The following is an 8,361-nucleotide window of genomic DNA, read 5'->3' as shown; positions in this document are numbered from 1 at the left end:
GTCCTTGTCCTCATCTTCATCGTCATCCGGAGAAGAATGTCCCGAGCCGAGACCAGGGCGGAACATCTCAGATGCTAAACTAAGAAATTGCCTTAAGTGGACGTGCTTGCCAACTTCGCCCATTGATACGCTACACGATCCCTGGATTACGCACGATATCTCCACGATCTGAAAATCCTCCTGATTGAGTGAATCGTGCCGAGATTAACGGACCCAGACCATCCGGCAGTCAGGAACAACTCACACCCTAAACCCCAGCTACACTACTTAGACCCAGATTCCTAGCCTGACTTTGGCATCGGAGGGTCCCCTGCTCTAGCCAGGGTCTCCTTTGTCCTTCTCTTGTGCAGGCACACAGGGCTAGGCTCAAGTGCTCGGAGCTCGGCGAAGGGTGAACCAGATTTTTGCGTCAACATTTTTAGCGCCGTCTGTGGGAATCTGATACAAAAGGTCAGGTTCCTATTTCGAGCATAATGGTTAGAGGAAAGAAGAAAGTAGTAGCCGCGGACCAAAGCTAAATGAACAGACTCGCTCCTCCTCCAAGGCCTTCCCAGCGTTCTCGTAATCGGGTTAGTAAGTATCGAGCCATGCAGAACGAGATAGAGGCCCTGCACGATGAAGTAAACCGGATGAAGCAACAACAGGAGCTGCAACTGTGCCCGACTTAGGAAAACCCTGCTCCCGAGCCGATCGGTCTTGTTGTGGAAGCTCACTCCGCGCCAAGGAGTGCAAGGCATGAGGTGCCTCAACACCCCCAGATGCGGGTTTCGGGTCAGAATCCTCCTCCGACCCAAGTCCGAGTCTCGACTCGAAACACAGCCACTCGAGCTCCGACCAATGCTTTGGTCACTTTGGCCCTAGCACCAACGGAACTCCATCATCGGTTAGAACGGAGGAGGGGAAGGAGAACTCCAGAGAGGGAAGACACTGAAGAGATCGTTGTGGAAAACAAAGACCCTTGGGAAAACGGTTTGCGGACCTCAACGACAAGTTTCTAGCGCTGGAAAAGAAACAACAGCCAACGTCAATTCCCACCGTAGTTCAAGTGATGATGGAAGAGACCGAACCTCCCTTCACCTTGGACATTATGAACGAGGTGATGCCCCAGAGGTTCCGGATTCCTCTTGTCATCCAATACTCTGGGTCCGGAGACCCATCTGAGCACGTGAAAGTTTATCGATCGTGGATGCAGATCCAGATGACAACATATGTAATGATGTGCCGAGGATTCTCAATCACGCTCATAGGATCCACCCGGAGTTAGTATCGGCAGCTCAAGCCAAATTTCATTAGTTCCTTTGCAGAGTTGAGTCGACTATTCCTTACCTAATTCATAAGTGTTAAGAGAAGTCGAAAATCCAACACTCACCTGTTTGCTGTCAAGCAAGAGCCAAAGGAGTCATTGAAAGATTATATTGTTCGGTTCAATGAGGAAGCATTGTTGATAGAAGATTACGACGACAAGATGACACTTGCAGCCGTGTTCAGCGGCCTGAAAGAAGAGAAATTCACGTTCTCCATTGGAAAGAACCCACCAAAGACGTTGGTGGAACTCATTGCTAGAGCTCAGAAATACACTAATGCCGAGAAATTCTCCAATGCTTGCAAAAATATCCAAGTGTAAGAGCCAAATGGTAAAGGGAAGAGGCTTAAGAACGAGGAATCCCAGCCTCCCAACAAAGGGTTCGATGATCTCACTCCCCACGATCGTCGTCTGAGCAGGAAGCCAGAAGGGAGATTTCGTTCCTACACCCCTCTCAACACGACCGCCGAGCAGATCCTTCTGGATATCCGAGGAGAGAAACTTCTGAATTGGCTTGTTTGTATGAAGGCCGACCTGGAACACCGGGATAAACGCAAGTTCTGCCGCTTTCATCTGGACCACGACCACAATACAGATGATTGCGTGGCTCTCAAGGATGAGATCGAGCCCTTTATCCGAAAGGAATATCTGCGCCGATACACCAAGAGAGAAAGGACCGCTTGGAATGAAGAGCAAAGACAAGAACGACCGAATAACCCTACGGAAGAGCCAGCTGAAATCCGCACCATTTTTGGGGGCTTGTTTGGTGGGGGAGATTCAAACAGGGCTCGAAAAGCCCACTCTCGGAAGCCTGATCCAGAACATTACATCCACTTGATTGAGCGGCTTAGCAAAGAACTTCGGGTCAGCCCATGCAGCCTTACCTTCATTGAGGACGATGCCCGCGGGATTCAGCAACCGCACGACGATGCCCTGGTAGTTACCATGACCATAACTAACCACAAAGTATATCGCATTCTGGTTGACACAGGCAACTCGGCCGACGTTGTCTACTCTGAGGCTTTCGAAAGAATGGGGATTCCAAGGTCATGCCTTCAACTTATGAAGACCCCCCCTGCATGGCTTTACTGGGGAGAGGGTGATCTCCGGAGGGGCCATTTCCCTCCCAGTAACTGCTGGAGAAGGACAGCATCAAGTCACCCTAATGGTAGACTTCCTTGTTGTCAATGTACTATCCATACACAATATCATTTTGGGCAGACCCTTGCTCAACGCAATGAGGGCAGTCGTCTCCACTTATCACCTGATGATAAAGTTCCCGGCCGAGGGGGGAATAGGTTACCTCTGAGGCGATCAGCTCAAGGTTCGGAGGTGTTATGCCATAGCAGTAAAAAAGGGATTCGTGAAGCAAATGCTTGCTATCAACGTCTTGGATCCCCGAGGATCCATAGAGAATTCATCTGTGGAAGATTTGGAGAAAGTGCCCCTCGATGAAGTGGACCCAAGCAAGACCATCCAGCTTGGAACATCACTAAGTTCTGAACAACGGTCCAAAATGCTCGCCTTTCTGTGACAACACAGGGACGTCTTTGCATGGTCGCATGCGGACATGCCAGGAATCTCTCCTGACATCTTGGTCCATAGGCTGAACGTGGACCCAGACCATAAACCCGTAAAACAAAAGAGAAGACCATTTGATGCCGAGCGGTACGAGGCCATTGCCGAAGAGTTCTCTGTCCTACTCGATGCTAACTTCATAGAAGAAGTGTATTACCCTGACTGGATCACAAATGTGGTACTTGTCAAAAAATCCAATGGGAGGTGGCAGGTCTGCGTAGACTACTCAGATCTGAATAAGGTGTGTCCTAAGGATAGCTTCCTATTGCCTCGAATTGACCAGTTGGTAGACAGTACGACCGACTATGAATTACTCTCTTTCCTGAATGCCTATTCCCGGTATAACCAGATCGTAATGCATCCCCCAGATAGGCAGAAGACTACCTTCGTCACAAACAAGGGACTCTACTGTTACCGGGTCATGCCATTTGGCCTGAAAAATGCTGGGGCTACATATCAGAGATTGGTAAATCAGATATTTTTCAAACAGATCGGATGCGCTATGGAGGTGTACGTCGACGATATGCTAGTAAAAAGTATCAAGGCATCCGATCACCTGATGGATCTTGAGAAAACATTTACCATCCTCCAAGAGTATCAGATGAAGCTGAATCCTGTAAAGTGCGCTTTCGGAGTCGGTTTAGGAAAATTTCTGGGTTTCAGGTCAGCTAGAGAGGCATTGAAGCAAATCCTGACAAAATCAAAGCACTCCTAAACATGAGTTTGCCTTGGACCATCAAAGAAATACAATGCCTCACAGGGCGAGTCGTAGCGCTCGGACGCTTCATATTCAGAGCAACAGACAAGTGCCTCCCTTTCTTCCAACAGTTGAAGGGTCATAAGAAGGCAGAATGGACATCAGAATTCGAACAAGCCTTCTAGCAATTGAAATAGTATCTGAGCATGCCCTCCTGCTGTCCAAGCCTGAGGAAGGCGAGCCTCTATTCCTATATCTGGCAGTCTTAGCCTCGGCCGTCAGCTCAGCCCTGATTAGAGAGGTCGGAGGCAAGCAACATCCTGTACATTACGTGAGTAAGGCTATGGTACCTGCAGAGACGAGATATCCGCCCCTGGAGAAGTAGTGCTCAACCTCATCATTTCAGCTCGGAGGTTACGTTCGTACTTCCAAGCCCACTCGGTCATTGTGTTGACTGATTCCCCTCTCAAACAAGTCCTCCAGAGACCTGAAGTCTCGGGTCAACTAACCAAGTGGGCCATCGAACTTGGTGAATTCGACATCCCGTTTCGTCCAAGGACGGCAATCAAGGGCCAAGCTGTGGCCGACTTCATCGCCGAACTTACCCTCCCGAGTGTAGAAGAAATTAACGCTCAAGTCGAAACGACTCCACCTGTTCCTCTGAGTGATTAGAAGGCAATGTCGGAACCAAGATGGGTTCTCTATGTAGACGGATCGCCTAACGCTAAGCAGGCCAGAATAGGAATCGTTCTGGTCGCACCTGACTCCACGTCCATCCAGTACGCGATCAGACTCCGCTTTAAGGCCTCGAACAAAGAGGCGGAGTATGAGGCTTTGCTTGCTGGACTCAGATTAGTAGCGAGTCTAGGTGTCCAGTCTCTTTAGGTCCGATGCGACTCTCAGCTAGTAGTAAACCACATATTCACTAAGTACGAAGCCAAGGAGATGAGGATGATCGCCTATCTAGATGAAGCAAGGAAATTAATTGAAAGATTTTGGAGTTGCATTATCCATCAGATCCCTAGAGCAGAAAATTCGTGGCCCGACGCCCTAGCAAGGCTCGCCTTAGCTACAGAAGGGAAAATCCCACGAATCATCCCCTTTGAATTCATAGAACGTCTGAGCATCGACCAGGAAGAAAAGAGGGAAGTCAATCCAGTACACGTTACTCCAAACTGGATGGACCCAATCTTTAACTACCTCACATCTAGTGAGATACCCTCAGATAAACAGGAGGCCAAGCGCCTGAGAGTCTGAGCTATGAGGTACATTGTCCTCGATGGTATCCTATACAAGAAAGGTCACTCTCAACCCTACCTCAGGTGCCTTCGACCCGACGAGGCAGACTATGTTATCTGGGAGATTCATGAAGGAATCTACAGAAACCATTCTGACAGCTGAACCTTGGCCCTGAAGATACTTTGGCAAGGGTACTTTTGGCCGACCCTCAAGTGAGACTCAAAAGATTACGTTAAAAAATGCAATAAATGCCAATGCTTTTCAGCTATGCTGAGACAACTCGCATAGAAAATGACTCCCATGAGCGGTTCATGGCCGTTCACTCAGTGGGGGATCGATATCATCGGCCTCTTACCCACAGGGAAGGGGCAGGTCAAGTTCGCCATCATCGCAGTCAACTATTTCACCAAATGAGCTGAGGCCAAGCTGGTTTCCAAGATCACGGTACAGAGAACGATTGACTTCGTCTGGAAAAACATCATATGCCGGTTTGGGATTCCGAGCGTCATCGTATCAGACAATGGTGGGCAATTCGACAATGACAAGTTTCGAAACATGTGTCGAGGGCTTGGCATCATAAATGCTTATTCCTTGCCTCGACACCCACAGTCCAATGGACAGGTGGAAGCGGTTAATAAGGTTATCAAACACTATCTCAAAATAAGATTGGAAAAAGTGAAAGGTAATTGGGCCGAGGAGCTTCCATTCATCCTTTTAGGCTAACAGGACCACAATCCAGTCCTCTACTAGGAAAACACCATTTTTGCTCTCCTACGGCTCGGAAGTAATGGTGCCAGTAGAAATCAGCCTTCCCACTACTCGGGTGAGAAACTATCAAGAGAACCAAAACTCCGAGCAGATCGTAGCTAACCTAGATTTTCTTGAAGAAATCAGAGACATCTCGGCACTCCGAGTAGCTGCTCGGCATCAACAGGTGGTACGATTCTATAATTCCAAAGTCAAGGTCAGGCGGTTCCCCCCAGGAGACTTGGTCCTTCGCTGGGTCTCCCAGAGCATTGCTAAGCCAGGGGCTGGGGCGCTCAGACCTAACTGGGAAGGGCCGTATCGTGTGGTTCGATCGACTAAAGCAGGCTCCTACCACTTAGAAGATCTCGAGGGCCGCCAGCTCCCCCATTCCTGGAATGCCGAGCATTTAAAGGTCTACTATTCATTATGAAATAACCTTTAAGGCTCTCAAATAAGTGTGCGCCTCCGAGCAACTATCCTTTAAGGCTCTCAAATAAATGTACGTCTTTGAACAACTAGCCTTTAAGGCTCTTAATGAAATTCATGGCTTCTTCCACAGCCATATTATCTTCTAAAGAAAAAGTCGCCTCTCATATGCAGAGGCAGACTGGACGAGCTGATCCCTTAAAGAAGGGGTTAGAGCGTAACCCCACGAAAACTAGACAAGGCATCCCCTCTAAGTAAGGGGAAAAGCTAAAAGATGACCCGACTCCCCAATGGAGGAGTCGGCCCATCACCCGACTAACGATTGGAGCGGAGGTCTCTCGCCATTCGTGGGACGATCCGACCCCCTAGGGGTTCGGACTCAAACAATGACCAGGCCATAAAGGCTTGTGAATTCTATGAGACGGCATTGGAAAGGCCTGCCCATTTAAGGGGTCGGCTCGACCATGCCTAGAAATAAATCGACCTGTCAACGGATCGGTTTAACAATCAACAATCAACATCTAACATCGAGAAAGTAACTACAAATTAGCATGTATAAAAGCAATCATCCGAGCGCCCTTTCTAAAGGGTCAAAAATCATCATCATCCAAAGAGTCGAAAAATAAATCCACCACAACATTCACAAAAAGTAATTAAGTTCATGTTAGTCATGAAGAAGATATATTGAAAACTATGCAATCGGAGGGGCTTGGGAATCGGGGGCTTGGTCCGGGCGGACGTCCTCTGCGGGTTTCTCTCCAGTGTCTTCAGACCACAGGGGTTCAAGGTTAAGGTCCGGATACAAGTCCTGGACCACCTCATTACAAGCATTAAAGCCACAGTTGTAAAACTTGGTGGCTTTAGCTTCACTCTCCTTTGAGGCCTTGAAGGCGTCCACCGTTACTGCCACCACTACAGCCAGGGAGGCGTCGTCTTCAGCCCGCTGAGCCTCCATCACTTGAGAGACAGCTCGGCTTTGCTCTTCTGCCGCCTTAGCCTTAGTCCACTCAAGGACTTCACCCAATTGGGTGTTCTCCATGGCCAGGGAATCTGCGTGAGCCCTGGTACGTGTCAGCTCGACGATTGTAGCGTCACATTGGGCTTTGAAGTTATCTGTGATTTTCTGCAGCCGAAGCTCCTTAACCTTCCCGTCCTCAAGCTGCCTATGCAGCTTGCCCTACTTAAGTCAGAGAAAAGTGGCTTCATCCTGCAAGATCCCCACTTCAGTCTTGAGGGCCTCCACCTCAGCTTCTCTCTTTTCCAACTCCCGCGCCCTCTCTCGAGCCGAAGGAGCTTCGAGACAGATTGAACAAAAATAAGAGAATAAGCACTCGGAAGCAGTAAGTGCAAAAAGGCAAGGAAAGTTGATATAAATACCATATAAAATACAGAAGTCATGTCATTCAAGGAGCTGTCCGACTTGCTAAGGAGGCGGGCTATATCTTCGTATGGGGCATGTTTGGTAGCCCAAGGCGTCATGCAAGATAGGTGGTAGCCCGGTTCAAACCTCCCACCCTCGTCCTCACTTGGACTGAGCCTGTAGCCTCCTCGGCTCCAGTCCAACTACCAACCGAGGCCTGAGCCTCGGCCCCGACATCATTCCCGGCTTTAGGGGGGAGATCATGCCATCGGCGATCCGGACGGTCGCCTCTCATTCGAATGACGAAGGGACGGCTATGCAGGGGGCTACAAGACGGGCCTCTGTAGTGGGGAGAACGGCGATAGGAGGAAGGGAAGGATTTATGATTGCTGCTGAAGGAGTTATGGTTGCTGGAGTTGGAATAATGATTGCTGGGACCCGGGTCTCGACGGGCACCACAGCGGGGGCTGCGGTCGGAGTTGTAAATACAGGAGCGGGATCGGAGGGGCCCTCTTCGTACGAAGCAGTCTGTCGTCTCCGAATGGTAGTCTTCATCCGGGGCTCGGCCCTCAACATCTCCTCCGCTGTCGGGGCAGCTTTCCTCCTCTGGGAACCAGATGCCTCGGCCATGCCTGCATAGAGGATAATTACTTAGCTAACGAAATGTATAAGTTTGGCCTCTCCAGAAGGAGATGGAAGAGAAACTTACTGAAGGATATTAGGAGAGGCGGAGACTTGCAAAGCCCAGACCAGTGAAGGTTGGTGGCGGTGATCAAGTCCGACCAAGAGTGAAGCTCTCCCGATCGTGCCTTAGCCTTAGCAGCACGATTCTTCTGGTCTAAGGTGAGGAGTGGCATGCCCCTTGGGAAATTTAAAAGGATAAAAGAGAACTTCAGTCAGATTGGAGTAAGTAAAAGGGGTGAAGGGAGGAAAAATGCTTAAAGTTGGACCTGGTTTTGAGAATCGGGTGGGGACCCGAGTCATCAGAGTCCCGACCTCCGCCTCTGGAGC

Source organism: Magnolia sinica, chromosome 14 (assembly GCF_029962835.1).
Source record: "Magnolia sinica isolate HGM2019 chromosome 14, MsV1, whole genome shotgun sequence".
Taxonomy (NCBI): domain Eukaryota; kingdom Viridiplantae; phylum Streptophyta; class Magnoliopsida; order Magnoliales; family Magnoliaceae; genus Magnolia; species Magnolia sinica.
This window is presented reverse-complemented; position numbering follows the sequence as displayed.